A 16,007-nucleotide genomic window follows, 5' to 3' on the forward strand; every position below is an offset into this window, starting at 1 on the left:
AATACTTATGTAAATCAATAGTGGAAATTTCAGATAAGCGAATGGAGATACTGTATGGCTCAAGAACGCCTACTTTCCTACTACTTCAACTCAATCCTTCTTACTCCTTTCCATGGCAAGCTGTGTATAGGGGTTCACCGTTCGACGATGGCTACTTTTAATCCTCTCGGGAAAATGGTCCTCTGCGGCTGTCACTCGCATGGCTAATCGTCTGGAGGCATCACACTGGCCGAAGGCTACATCCCATCCTCGCAGTGAAAATTACGCTCACGCGCTCTGTCACAGCACGGCTAATCACTGGTTGGTTCCCGCTCCTACTGGAATAGAATCCCTTGATTCTTTTGCGTCTGTCACTAATGCCCAGCACTTGCGAGTCTGAAGCACGTCACAGTCATTCATTACCGGAATCCTACTCGGAATACCACAGACAAGGTTAGACTTTCCGGATTCCCAGGATCCTACTCGGAATACCACAGACAAGGTGAGACTTTCCGGATCCTCATGAATGCCGCCATCTATCTAGCTTATACCACGAAGATTCTGTTGGGGAATCTAAGAGATACACATTCAAGCTCGGTTGCATGTAGAACGAAAGTGGTTGTCAATCACGCGCATTCATAGGTGAGAATGATGATGAGCATCACATAATCATCACATTCATCATGTTCTTGGGTGCGAATGAATATCTTGGAATAAGAATAAAGATGATTTGGATGAAAAACAATAGTAATTGCATTAAAACTTGAGGTACAGCAGAGCTCCACACCCTTAATCTATGGTGTGCAAAAACTCCACTGTTGAAAATACATAAGTGAAAGGTTCAGGCATGGCCGAAAGGCCAGCCCCCATGATCTGAGAACTATGCATCCCAAGATGTAGAATACAATAGTTAAATGTTCTATTTATAATAAACTAGCTCCTAGGGTTTACATGAGTAAGTATTTGATGCATAAATCCACTTCCGGGGCCCACTTGGTGTATGCTTGGGCTGAGCTTGATCAATCCACGAGCTGAGGCTTCTCTTGGAGTTGAACTCCGAGTTATGACGTGTTTTGGGCGTTCAACTCCGGATCATGACGTTTTTCTGGCGTTTAACTCCAGACAGCAGCATGAACTTGGCGTTCAACGCCAAGTTACGTCGTCAATTTCCGAATAAAGTATGGACTATTATATATTGCTGGAAAGCCTTGGATGTCTACTTTCCAACGCCGTTGAGAGCGCGCCATTTGGAGTTCTGTAGCTCCAGAAAATCCATTTCGAGTGCAGGGAGGTCAGATTCCAACAGCATCAGCAGTCCTTTTTGTCAGCCTTTTTCAGAGTTTTGCTCAAGTCCCTCAATTTCAGTCAGAATTTACCTGAAATCACAGAAAAACACACAAACTCATAGTAAAGTCCAGAAATGTGAATTTAACACAAAAACTAATGAAAACATCCCTAAAAGTAGCTTGAACTTACTAAAAACTACCTAAAAACAATGCCAAAAAGCGTATAAATTATCCGCTCATCACAACACCAAACTTAAATTGTTGCTTATCCCCAAGCAACTGGAAATCAAATAGGATAAAAAGAAGAGAATATACTATAAATTCCAGAATATCAATGAATATTAATTATAATTAGATGAGTGGGACTTGTAGCTTTTTGCTTCTGAACAGTTTTGGCATCTCACTTTTTCCTTTGAAGTTTAGAATGATTGGCTTCTCTAGGAACTTAGAATTTCGGATAGTGTTATTGACTTTCCTAGTTAAGCATGTTGATTCTTGAACACAGCTACTTATGAGTCTTGGCCGTGGCCCTAAGCACTTTATTTTCCAGTATTACCACCGGATACATAAATGCCACAGACACATAACTGGGTGAACCTTTTCAGATTGTGACTCAGCTTTGCTAGAGTCCCCAGTTAGTGGTGTCCAGAGCTCTTAAGCACACTCTTTTTGCTTTGGATCATGACTTTAACCACTCAGTCTCAAGCTTTTCACTTGGACCTTCATGACACAAGCACATGGTTAGGGACAGCTTGATTTAGCCGCTTAGGCCTGGATTTTATTTCCTTGGACCCTCCTATCCATTGATGCTCAAAGCCTTGGATCCTTTTTACCCTTGCCTTTTGGTTTTAAGGGCTATTGGCTTTTTCTACTGCTCCTTCTCTCTTTTTTTCTTTTTTTTTTCGCAAGCTTTCGTTTTCACTGCTTTTTCTTGCTTCAAGAATCAATTTCATGATTTTTCAGATCATCAATAACATTTCTCTTTGTTCATCATTCTTTCAAGAGCCAACAATTTTAACATTCATAAACAACAAGATCAAAAGACATATGCACTGTTCAAGCATTCATTCAGAAAACAAAAAGTATTGTCACCACATCAATATAATTAAATTAAATTCAAGGATAAATTCGAAATTCATGTACTTCTTGTTCTTTTGAATTAAAACATTTTTTTTCATTTAAGAGAGGTGAAGGATTAATGGAATTTATTCATAGCTTTAAGGCATGGTTACATACTAATGATCATAAAATAAAGACACAAAACATAGATAAACACAACATTAAAAACCGAAAAATAGAAAGAAATAAAGAACAAGGAATGAATCCACCTCTAGTGGCGTCTTCTTCTTCAAGGTCCAACAATGTCCTTAAGCTTTTCTATGTCCCTTCCTTGCCTTTGTTGCTCCTCCCTCATTGCTCTTTGATCTTCTCTTATTTCTTGGAGAATGATGGAGTGCTCATGATGTTCCACCCTTAATTGTTCCACATTGTGGCTTAAATCTTCTAAGGAGGTGTTGAGTTGCTCCCAATAATTGTTGGGAGGAAAGTGCATCCCTTGAGGCATCTCAGGGATTTCTTGATGATGAGCTTCCTCATGCATCTCTTGAGAACCGTGAAGGGTCTCTCTTGCTTGCTCCATCCTCTTCTTGGTGATGGGCTTATCCTCTTCAATGAAGATGTCTCCTTCTATGATGACTCCAGCTGAGTAACATAGATGGCAAATAAGGTGAGGAAAAGCTAGCCGTGCCATGGGTGAAGGCTTGTCGGCTATTTTGTAGATTTCATTGGAGATGACCTCATGAACTTCTACTTCCTCTCCAATCATGATGCCATGAATCATGATGGCCCGATCCACAGTAACTTCAGATCGGTTGCTAGTAGGAATGATGGAGCGTTGAATGAAATCTAACCATCCTCTAGCTATAGGCTTGAGGTCCAGTCTTCTTAGTTGGACTGGCTTGCCTTTGGAGTCTTTCTTCCATTGAGCTCCTTCCACACATATGTCCATTAGGACTTGGTCCAACCTTTGATTAAAGTTGACCCTTCTAGTGTAGGGGCGTTCATCTTCTTGCATCATGGGCAAGTGAAACGCCAACCTCACATTTTCCGAGCTAAAATTTAAGTATTTCCCCCGAACCATTGTGAGATAATTCTTTGGCTTCGGGTTCATACCTTGATCATGGTTCCTAGTGATCCATGCATTGGCATAGAACTCTTGAACCATTAAGATTCCGACTTGTTGCATGGGGTTGGTTAGGACTTCCCAACCTCTTCTTCGGACTTCATGTCGGATCTCCGGATACTCATTTTTCTTGAGCTTAAAAGGGACCTCAGGGATCACCTTCTTCTTTGCCACAACATCATAGAAGTGGTCTTGATGGCTCTTGGAGATGAATCTTTCCATCTCCCATGACTCGGAGGTGGAAGCTTTTGTCTTCCCTTTTCCTTTTCTAGAGGATACTCCGGCCTTAGGTGCCATTGATGGTAATGGAAAAACAAAAAGCTTATGCTTTTACCATACCAAACTTAAAATATTGCTCGCCCTCGAGCAAGAGAAGAAAGAAGAGAAGAAGAAGAAGAAGAAAATATGGTAGAGAGGGAGAGAGGTAGGTTCGGCTTAGGTGAAGAAGAAGGGGTTGTGTTGTGTGAAAATGAAGTAGAATGGAAGGGTATTTATAGGGAGAGGGGGTAGTGTGTATTCGGCCATTTAGGGTGGGAATGGGTGGGAAATTGGTTTTGAATTTTTGAAGGTAGGTGGGGTTTATGGGGAAGAGTGGATGGATGTGAGTGGTGAATGGGGTAATTGGGAAGAGGAATTGAGGTGATTGGTGAAGAGTGTTGGGAAGTGTGGCATGGGGAAGAGTGAAATAGGATTAGGAGAGTGTGATTAGGATTAAAAGGTAAGGTGGGAATATGTTAGGTGGGATCCTGTGGGGTCCACAGATCCTGAGGTGTCAAGGAATTCCATCCCTGCACCAAATAGGCATGTAAAATGCCTTTGTGCATCATTCTGGCGTTTAAACGCCCATTGGTGCACATTCTGGGCGTTCAACGCCCATGTAAAGCATGTTTCTGGCGTTGAACGCCAGTTTCATGCTTGTTACTGGCGTTCAGCGCCAGCTTTTCTTCTCTGGGCACATTCCTGGCGTTCAGCGCCAGAATGTTGCTTGTTTCTGGCGTTCAGCGCTAGAATGGTGCTCTGTTCTGGCGTTGAATGCCGGCCAGATGCACCTTACTGGCGTTGAACGCCAGCCTGTGCGTCCTCCAGGGTGTGAATTTTTTTCTTCTGTTTTTGACTCTGTTTTTAATTTTTTTATTTTTTTCGTGACTCCTCATGATCATGTACCTAATAAAACACAAAATAACAATAAAATAGAATAAAATAAAATTAGACAAATAAAATTGGGTTGCCTCCCAACAAGCGCTTCTTTAATGTCAATAGCTTGACAGTGGCTCTCATGGAGCCACAAGGTGATCAAGTCAATATTGTATAGTTGCCAACACCAAACTTAGAGTTTGGATATGGGGTCTTAACACCAAACTTAGAGTTTGGTTATGGCCTCACAACACCAAACTTAGAGTTTGACTGTGTGGGCCCTTCTTGACTCTGAACTGAGAGAAGCTCTTCATGCTTACTCTCTTCTGTCACAGAGGGATGGCCATGTGCCTTAAACACAAGGTAGTCCCCATTCAATTGAAGGACTAATTCACCTCTGTTGACATCTATCACAGCTCCTGCTGTGGCTAGGAAAGGTCTTCCAAGGATGATGCAATCATCCTCTTCCTTCCTAGTGTCTAAGATTATGAAATCAGCAGGGATGTAAAGGCCTTCAACCTTTACTAACACGTCCTCTACTATTCCATAAGCTTGTCTCAATGACTTGTCTGCCAGTTGTAATGAGAACAAGGCAGGTTGTACCTCAATGATCCCCAGCTTCTCCATTACAGAGAGTGGCATAAGATTTATCCCTGACCCCAGATCACACAGAGCTTTTGCAAAGGTCATGGTGCCTATGGTACAAGGTATTAAGAACTTGCCAGGATCTTGTTTCTTTTGAGATAGAATTTTCTGAATCCAAGTATCCAGTTCATTAATGAGCAAGGGAGGTTCACTTTCCCAAGTCTCATTACCAAATAACTTGGCATTCAGCTTCATGATAGCTCCTAAATATTGAGCAACTTGCTCTCCAGTTACATCTTCATCCTCTTCAGAGGAAGAATACTCTTCAGAGCTCATGAATGGCAGAAGGAGATTTAAGGGAATCTCTATGGTCTCTATATGAGCCTCAGATTCCTTTGGATCCTTAATAGGAAACTCCTTCTTGCTTGAGGGACGTCCCAGGAGGTCTTCCTCACTAGGATTTTCGTCCTTCTCCTCCCTTGTGCATTCGGCCACACTGAGTATATCAATGGCCTTGCACTCTCCTTTTGGATTTTCTTCTGTATTGCTTGGGAGAATACTGGGAGGAGTTTCAATGACTTTCTTACTCAGCTGGCCCACTTGTGCCTCCAGATTTCTAATGGAGGATCTTGTTTCACTCATGAAACTGAAAGTGGCATTTGACAGATCAGAGACTATATTGGCTAAATTAGAGGTGTTTTGTTCAGAATTCTCTGTCTGTTGCTGAGAAGATGATGGATATGGCTTGCTATTGCCCAGCCTGTTGCGTCCACCATTGTTAAAGCCTTGTTGAGGCTTTTGTTGATCCTTCCATGAGAAATTTGGATGATTTCTCAATGATGAGTTATAGGTGTTTCCATAAGGTTCACCCATGTAATTAACCTCTGCCATAGCAGGGTTCTCAGGATCATAAGCTTCTTCAGAAGCTGCCTCTCTAGTACTGTTGGATGCATGTTGCCATCCATTCATATTTTGAGAGATCATGTTGACCTGTTGAGTCAACACTTTGTTCTGAGCCAATATGGCATTCAGAGTATCAATTTCAAGAACTCCTTTCTTTTGAGGTATCCCATTGTTCACGGAATTCCTCTCAGAAGTGTACATGAATTGGTTGTTTGCAACCATGTCAATGAGTTCTTGAGCCTCTTCAGGCGTTTTCTTCAGGTGAATAGATCCACCTGTAGAATGGTCCAATGACATTTTCGAAAATTCAGAGAGACCATAATAGAATATATCTAAAATGGTCCATTCTGAAAACATGTCAGATGGACATCTTTTGGTCAGCTGCTTGTATCTTTCCCAAGCTTCATAGAGGGATTCACCATCTTTTTGTTTGAAGGTTTGAACATCCACTCTCAGCTTGCTCAGCTTTTGAGGAGGAAAGAATTTATCCAAGAAGGCAGTGACCAGCTTATCCCAAGAGTCCAAGCTATCCTTAGGTTGTGAATCCAACCATACTCTAGCTCTGTCTCTTACAGCAAAAGGGAAAAGCATGAGTCTGTAGACTTCAGGATCAACTCCATTCGTCTTTACAGTCTCACAGATCTGCAAGAACTCAGTTAAAAACTGATAAGGGTCTTCAGATGGAAGTCCATAAAACTTGCAGTTTTGTTGCATCAAGGCAACTAGCTGAGGTTTCAGCTCAAAGTTATTGGCTCCAATGGCAGGAATTGAGATGCTTCTTCCATCAAACTTGGACGTTGGCTTTGTGAAGTCACCAAGCATTCTCCTTGCATTATTATTATTTTCGGCTGCCATCTCCTTCTCTTGTTCGAAAATTTCTGAAAGGTTGTTTCTGGATTGTTGTAATTTAGCTTCTCTTAATTTTCTCTTCAGAGTCCTTTCAGGTTCTGGATCAATGTCAACAAGAGTGCCTTTATCCTTGTTCCTGCTCATATGAAAGAGAAGAAAACAAGAAAAGAAGAGGAATCCTCTATGTCACAGTATAGAGATTCCTTTATGTTAGTAGAAGAAGAAAGGGGTAGAAGAATGAAGAAGGAGATTTGGATTTTTTTTTTGGATGAAGAGAGGTGAAGAGAAGTGTTAGTAATTAAATAATTAAATAGAAGAAGAAAAGAGGAGGGAAATTTCGAAAAAAATTTAAAAAGAGGTTAGTAATTTTCGAAAATTAGAAGTAAAATGTAATTAAAATTTAAAACATGAAACAATTAATTAATTAAAAAGAACTTTTGAAAAAGGGGTGAGATATTTTCGAAAATTAGAGAGGGAAAAGTAGTTAGGTGGTTTTGAAAAAGATAAGAAACAAACAAAAAGTTAGTTAGTTGATTGAAAAAGATTTGAAATCAAATTTGAAAAAGATAAAAAGATAATAAGTTAGATACGATTTTTTTTTTGAAATCAAATTTTGAAAAAGATAAAATTTTTGAAAAAGATCAAAATAAAAGATAAAAAGATTTAATTCAAAAATTTTGAAATTATTTACTTCACTAACAAGAAACTACAAGATAAGATTCTAGAACTTAAAGATTGAACCTTTCTTAACAAGAAAGTAACAAATTTCAAATTTTTGAACCAATCACATTAATTATTAGTGAATTTTCGAAAATATGATGTAAAGATAAGGAAAAGATTTTGAAAATAATTTGAAAAATATTTTTGAAATTTTCGAAAAATAGAAAAAATGAAAAAGATATGATTTTTGAAAAAGATTTTGAAAAGATAAGATTTTTTTAAAATTGAAATTTTGACTTGACTTGTAAGAAACAACTAATTTTGAAAATTTTTGACCAAGTCAATCCCAAAATTTCGAAATTTTTGAGGGAAATAAGGAAAAGATATATTTTTGATTTTTGAATTTTTTAATTATGAGAGAGAAAAACAACAAAAATACTCAATGCATAAAATTTTTAGATCAAAACAATGAATGCATGCAAGAATGCTATGAATGTCAAGATGAACACCAAGAACACTTTGAAGATCATGATGAACATCAAGAACATAATTTTGAAAAATTTTTAATGCAAAGAAAACATGCAAGACACCAAACTTAGAAATCTTTAATGCATGGAAAATATGAATGCCAAGATGCACATGAAAAACAACAAACAACACAAAACAAGAAATCATCAAGATCAAACAAGAAGACTTGTCAAGAACAACTTGAAGATCATGAAGAACACTATGAATGCATGGATTTTTCGAAAAAATGCAAGAAAAATTATTAAAAGCATGCAATTGACACCAAACTTAAAAATTGACTTAAGACTCAAACAAGAAACACAAAATATTTTTGATTTTTATGATTTTCTAATTTTTTGGATTTTTATTTTAATTTTTTTCGAAAAACATGGTTGGAAAAACGAAAAAAGAAAAGAAAAATTTTGAAAAAGATTTTTGAAAAGAAAATTACCTAATCTGAGCAATAAGATGAACCGTCAGTTGTCCATACTCGAACAATCCCCGGCAACGGCGCCAAAAACTTGGTGGACAAAATTGTGATCAACAATAATGGCTCTTTGGCATGTGCCTAAAAAAACTAACTCAGCACTTTCTTTCCACAATCTCGTTCAACTAACCAGCAAGTGTACTGGGTCGTCCAAGTAATAAACCTTACGTGAGTAAGGGTCGATCCCACATAGATTGTTGGTATGAAGCAAGCTATGGTCACCTTGTAAATCTCAGTTAGGCAGATTAAATTGGTTTATAGATTTTCGAATAATTAATAATAAATAGAAAATAAAATAAGATAGAAATACTTATGTAAATCAATAGTGGAAATTTCAGATAAGCGAATGGAGATACTGTATGGCTCAAGAACGAATACTTTCCTACTGCTTCAACTCAATCCTTCTTACTCCTTTCCATGGCAAGCTGTGTATAGGGGTTCACCGTTCGACGATGGCTACTTTTAATCCTCTCGGGAAAATGGTCCTCTGCGGCTGTCACTCGCATGGCTAATCGCCTGGAGGCATCACACTGGCCGAAGGCTACATCCCATCCTCGCAGTGAAAATTACGCTCACGCGCTCTGTCACAGCACGGCTAATCACTGGTTGGTTCCCGCTCCTACTGGAATAGAATCCCTTGATTCTTTTGCGTCTGTCACTAACGCCCAGCACTTGCGAGTCTGAAGCACGTCACAGTCATTCATTACCGGAATCCTACTCGGAATACCACAGACAAGGTTAGACTTTTCGGATTCCCAGGATCCTACTCGGAATACCACAGACAAGGTGAGACTTCCCGGATCCTCATGAATGCCGCCATCTATCTAGCTTATACCACGAAGATTCTGTTGGGGAATCTAAGAGATACACATTCAAGCTCGGTTGCATGTAGAACGAAAGTGGTTGTCAATCACGCGCGTTCATAGGTGAGAATGATGATGAGCGTCACATAATCATCACATTCATCATGTTCTTGGGTGCGAATGAATATCTTGGAATAAGAATAAAGATGATTTGGATGAAAAACAATAGTAATTGCATTAAAACTTGAGGTACAGCAGAGCTCCACACCCTTAATCTATGGTGTGCAAAAACTCCACTGTTGAAAATACATAAGTGAAAGGTTCAGGCATGGCCGAAAGGCCAGCCCCCATGAACTGAGAACTATGCGTCCCAAGATGTAGAATACAATAGTTAAATGTTCTATTTATAATAAACTAGCTCCTAGGGTTTACATGAGTAAGTATTTGATGCATAAATCCACTTTCGGGGCCCACTTGGTATATGCTTGGGCTGAGCTTGATCAATCCACGAGCTGAGGCTTCTCTTGGAGCTGAACTCCGAGTTATGACGTGTTTTGGGCGTTCAACTCCGGATCATGACGTTTTTCTGGCGTTTAACTCCAGACAACAGCATGAACTTGGCGTTCAACGCCAGGTTACGTCGTCAATTTCCGAATAAAGTATGGACTATTATATATTGCTGGAAAGCGCTGGATGTCTACTTTCCAACGCCATTGAGAGCGCGCCATTTGGAGTTCTGTAGCTCCAGAAAATCCCTTTCGAGTGCAGGGAGGTCAGATTCCAACAGCATCAGCAGTCCTTTTTGTCAGCCTTTTTCAGAGTTTTGCTCAAGTCCCTCAATTTTAGTCAGAATTTACCTGAAATCACAGAAAAACACACAAACTCATAGTAAAGTCCAGAAATGTGAATTTAACACAAAAACTAATGAAAACATCCCTAAAAGTAGCTTGAACTTACTAAAAACTACCTAAAAACAATGCCAAAAAGCGTATAAATTATCCGCTCATCACCATGGCAGAGGTTAATTACATGGGTGAACCTTATGGAAACACCTATAACCCATCATGGAGAAATCATCCAAATTTCTCATGGAAGGATCAACAAAAGCCTCAACAAGGCTTTAACAATGGTGGACGCAACAGGCTGAACAATAGCAAGCCATATCCATCATCTTCTCAGCAACAGACAGAGAATCCTGAACAAAGCACTTCTAATTTAGCCAATGTAGTCTCTGATCTGTCAAAGGCCACTTTCAGTTTCATGAGTGAAACAAGATCCTCCATTAGAAATCTGGAGGCACAAGTGGGCCAGCTGAGTAAGAAAGTCATTGAAACTCCTCCCAGTATTCTCCCAAGCAATACAGAAGAGAATCCAAAAGGAGAGTGCAAAGCCATTGACATAGTCAATATGGCCGAATGCACAAGGGAGGAGGAGGACGAAAATCCTAGTGAAAAAGACCTCCTGGGACGTCCCTCAAGCAAGAAGGAGTTTCCTATTAAGGATCCAAAGGAATCTGAGGCTCATATAGAGACCATAGAGATTCCATTAAATCTCCTTCTGCCATTCATGAGCTCTGAAGACTATTCATCCTCTGAAGAGGATGAAGATGTAACTGGAGAGCAAGTTGCTCAATATTTAGGAGCTATCATGAAGCTGAATGCCAAGTTGTTTGGTAATGAGACTTGGGAAAGTGAACCTCCCTTGCTCATTAATGAACTGGATACTTGGATTCAGAAAATTCTACCTCAAAAGAAGCAAGACCCTGGCAAGTTCTTAATACCTTGTACCATAGGCACCATGATCTTTGAAAAAGCTCTGTGTGATCTGGGGTCAGGGATAAATCTTATGCCACTCTCTGTAATGGAGAAGCTGGGGATCATTGAGGTACAACCTGCCTTGTTCTCATTACAACTGGCAGACAAGTCATTGAGACAAGCTTATGGAATAGTAGAGGACGTGTTAATAAAGGTTGAAGGTCTTTACATCCCTGCTGATTTCATAATCTTAGACACTAGGAAGGAAGAGGATGATTGCATCATCCTTGGAAGACCTTTCCTAGCCATAGCAGGAGCTGTGATAGATGTCAACAGAGGTGAATTAGTCCTTCAATTGAATGGGGACTACCTTGTGTTTAAGGCACATGGCCATCCCTCTGTGACAAAAGAGAGTAAGCATGAAGAGCTTCTCTCAGTTCAGAGTCAAGAAGAGCCCACACAGTCAAACTCTAAGTTTGGTGTTGTGAGGCCACAACCAAACTCTAAGTTTGGTGTTAAGATCCCATATCCAAACTCTAAGTTTGGTGTTGGCACTACAAGAAAAAGGCGTATTTGTAACAAAAAATATTGTTACAAAATATCGAAATTTTGAAACAAAAGTTTTTTGTAACAAAAAAAGGGTCCATTGCAGTAAATCCCGTTACAAAAAGTTTTTGTAACGAAAAATGGAACTGTTACAATTCAAAGTAATATTTTGTAACAAATTTTTTTAATACAAAAACTAAAATTTGTTACGAAAGTGGTAACACTTTTTTACCTTTAAAATATTTTTTGTAACAATTTAGATTTTTGTATCATAATATTTTGTTACAAAATACTACTTACTTTTGTAACATTTTTTATTCTTAGTTACAAAAATAGAAAGTTGATTTTAAAACATTTAATTAAATAATTGATATATCATAATTTTCTAATCCCACTAACTCAACATTTATATGATATATAATAATATAGATAATTAAAATATCTTACATGTCATTAAGATTCTTTTACAATAAAATAATTTATACAAATTCAACTAAACACAACTTTTTCCTAACATAAAATTGTATCATATTGAATTTATAATTCTTGACTCTTCTAGCATATTTCAGTCAATATAAAGTCTAGCATGTTGGCATTAATTTTGTACCCCTGCAAATACAAACAATGAAAACCAAAATTAAAAAATAACACATAAAACTATCTTCATCCGAATAAAAATTTAGAACTTAGAAGTTAAAATTAAAACACAGCAATGGAAACTCTACATGAAGCTTCCTATGAAGCTCCTTTACCATTCCTCTTTTATCCGCAAAGCACCTGATAAACACAGCAATTGCGGTCCCTCCTTCAATGATGTATCAAGACAATAATATTGGAACATAATTAATTCATGTACTTAAAACACCCTTTTTATTTTAAATTTTGGTTCTGAAATTGAAAGACAGTATAAAATCCTGAGCGATGAGTTAAATACAAACCATTAATAAGACGGAAATCATAAGAAGAAAGAATGTTGTGTAGTTCCTTTTTCCAACACAGTTATTCAACCACTGCAACACACCATAAGCACTACATCTTAATAATATTAACAAAGTAAAGAGAATTGAAAAATTCCAACACAAAAAGACTAGCTAGTCTAATAATAGCAGTTTTATTTACAACTCCAGATTTTACTTCAACACAAAAATTCATTTATTACACACCTTGCAATGGTGATCGAATCCTTCGACGCATCAATTGCACGTCCTGCAATGCTTACTATGCTTTTTAACCTGATTCATACAATAGCATAGAAGTTATAAAAAAATATTAATGATTGAAGAGTAAATACCACTTTCGACTTGCCTGAAGGACAATTGAGATTCTAACCGATAATTAGTCTAACCTGCTATGTATCAAGGACCGCTTAGACCAATTACTTGAATGGTTGGGAATTTAGATAAATGATCAAGGACCAAAAAGAGCACTCACTTGTGATTAAATGGTAAGCACATAGTATGCAACTAAGATTCTAACCTCAAAATCACCAAGAGCACAAAATGAAATGTCATCTTCATTGAGATTTGGGGAAATGGCATCATCATCTTTCACGACAAGAGGGAATGGAAGCAGAGGCTTCATCTTTCAACAACCGTTTATCTTTTAACCTTCTGTGGCAAAACCATCCAGAAATTTGCTTCTCAGTCAACCCTAACTCCTTAGCAAGATCTTGTTTCATTTCCTCCGTGGGATATTTGTGCTCTGGAAACAAAGGTAAAAAGCAATTCCTCAAAAGTCACTAAATTAGTCAATAGAAAGATGCATTAACATTCACAAACAACCGCAACCTCACAGCTCCAAGCCACTTTCGCAGTAACCACAGCAACTCTAATCGCGACATATAACGACCGAGGTTAACTCGCATAATAATGAATGCCACAACACCTCAACGTATAACAGAACAGAGACTAAAGGGGTTACCGAAACGTAAACGCTTACCGCAAATAAGAAGTGACTGAACCATATAGCGGCAGTCCCGGTGTTGGTTCCGGCAGCAGCAACAATGACGAGGTTAAACGCCTCCTCTCCTCTCCAATTTGGGATTACAGTAGTAGCAGCAATTTTTCAGAGTCAGCAGCAACGTGAGGTGGCCACGGCAGCAAGCAAAATGATTAATTCAAATCGGATAAAAAAGTAACAATTCTGGAAATTCAAGGCTAACTCAAATTGAAACAAGAGCAAGAATGCCTTACAACAATTAGAAAGTAATAACAGAACAAAAAAGCAGCGGCAGCAGTACGGGAGACTGCGGCGGCAGCAGTACGTGAGACTGCGGCGGCAAACTTGGATGGTGGCACAGCAACTTCCTCCTCCATCACGTGGTAGCGACGGCGACAACCAGGGTGATGGCGGCGACGGCAGAAACGGTATTTTCCTCTCTGGCTATCGCGTTCTCTCTGCGGGCTCCCTCTCACTCTTCGGGTTTTTCCCAATCGATGGTGGTGGCTTCACTTGATGGCACCAGGGCATGACGGCAGTAGCAACACGGCTAGGGTACGACGGTGCACACGACGCGAGCTCACAGCAGGGGCTCCTCCAGCGGCCAGCCCGCGATGACTCTCCTCCTTTCTCGCGCGATTCTCTTCTTCAAAGCCCGTTTCGATCTCTCTCTCATCTCTGTTTCACAGCAGCGGCCTCAACTAGCGCCAGGGGCGAACTTCACCCACGGCAATGGCAACGACACGGCTCCTCACGCGCGGCAATCTGGCGGCGAGGCGCAGCGGGTTGCACAGTGGCGCGGAGCTTCTTCCTATCCTTCTTCCCTTCTCTGCGGCCCCTTCCCCTGCTTCCCCCTTTCTTTCTTTTATTTTTCTGATTGTTTGCTGAAGGGAAAGAAGTATTGCGGCTGAGAGTGAGGGGCTTGGGTTGGATTTCGTTCTTAGTGAATTAGGGTTTGGTTAGGGGTAGTTTGGGTAATTTCAATAAAATTAGAGTAATAGAATAATTGAAAACCAAAATTTAATCCAATAATAATAACGTATAAAAATATTATTGTTCATCAATTTTACAAATTATTTTCAATAAAATGTTCAAATCAAAAAATAAAAAATAATATATTTAATTTTTTATTTTCCAAAACAATAGTATTAATATTTTAAAATATTAATTATTCAGTCTAAATCATATAAAATTCTTATTATTTCATAACTAACAACTTTATAATTTAAATATAGAAAATATTTTAATAATTATAAAATTAGATAATAATCTTAATTTATTTCAAATTCAATTAATCAAAACTTTCTTTGATTATCTTTAATAAAATAATTTCTGATGTTATAAAACAATTTATTTATATTTAGAATTTCAAAAATACTGGATATTATAGCTAGCGGCTAATGAATATAAATAGTATGTAAAAAATTTTAATTTTTGAAACAAAATAAAATTATTTTGAAAAAATTATATACACAATTTTTTTTACTCTTAAAGTGTTTAACATTTTAAAAAAAATGTTATAAAATATACTTATATTTTGTGACAAATAATTAACTTGTTACAAACAATATTGAATTTTGTGACAAATTAATTTTTTGTTACAAAATAATTGGAGTTTTTGAAACAAAAAGTTGTTTTGTTACAAAACAATTGGATTTTTTGAAACAAAAAAAAAAAATTGTTATAAAATATTTCGAATTTTGCAACTTCTTTTTTTTTTGTTACAAAATATTACAATATTTTGTAACAAAATACCATCTCGTTACAAAAACTAACATAATTTGTAACAAAATAAAACAGGTTGTTACAAAATATTATCATGTTTTGTAACAATTTGTAATATTGTTACAAAACATTATTCTTTTGTAACAATTACTAATTATTATTACAAAAAATCATTTTTTTGTAACAATTCTAAATTTGATACAAATTTTTTGTTACAAATGTTCCATTTTCTTGTAGTGTGGGACTATACAACATTGACCTGATCACCTAGTGGCTCCATGAGAGCCACTGTCAAGCTATTGACATTAAAGAAGCGCTTGTTGGGAGGCAACCCAATTTTATTTATCTAATTTTTATTTTATTCTATATTATTGTTATTTTGTGTTTTATTAGGTACATGACCATGAGGAGTCACGAAAAAAAATCAAAAAATTAAAAAACAGAGTAAAAAACAGCAGAAAAAAAATTTGCACCTTGGAGGACGCACTGGCTGGCGTTCAACGCCAGTAAGATGCATCTGGCCGGCGTTCAACGCCAGAACAGAGCATCATTCTGGCGCTGAACGCCAGAAACAAGCAACATTCTGGCGCTGAACGCCAGGAATGTGCCCAGAGAGGAAAAACTGGCGCTGAACGCCAGTAACAAGCATGAAACTGGCGTTCAACGCCA

At 38.1% G+C, this 16,007-nt stretch overlaps 1 long non-coding RNA gene across 2 annotated transcripts; it reads right to left on the reverse strand.

Annotated features, from left to right (window-relative positions):
• Nucleotides 1-12,064: 12,064 nt before the first annotated feature.
• Nucleotides 12,065-13,861, reverse strand: LOC130932864 (uncharacterized). 2 transcript variants are annotated; one of them, XR_009067545.1, is made up of 6 exons: nt 13,614-13,861; nt 13,152-13,376; nt 12,839-12,907; nt 12,614-12,685; nt 12,401-12,452; nt 12,066-12,284 (listed from the first exon to the last, which is right to left on the reverse strand). It is a non-coding gene; the product is annotated as an uncharacterized LOC130932864 (long non-coding RNA). The 2 variants fall into 2 exon arrangements; XR_009067544.1 differs by lacking the exon at nt 12,401-12,452 and having other exon boundaries at nt 12,065-12,284.
• Nucleotides 13,862-16,007: the final 2,146 nt, after the last annotated feature.

This window comes from Arachis stenosperma, chromosome 6 (assembly GCF_014773155.1).
Source record: "Arachis stenosperma cultivar V10309 chromosome 6, arast.V10309.gnm1.PFL2, whole genome shotgun sequence".
NCBI lineage: Eukaryota > Viridiplantae > Streptophyta > Magnoliopsida > Fabales > Fabaceae > Arachis > Arachis stenosperma.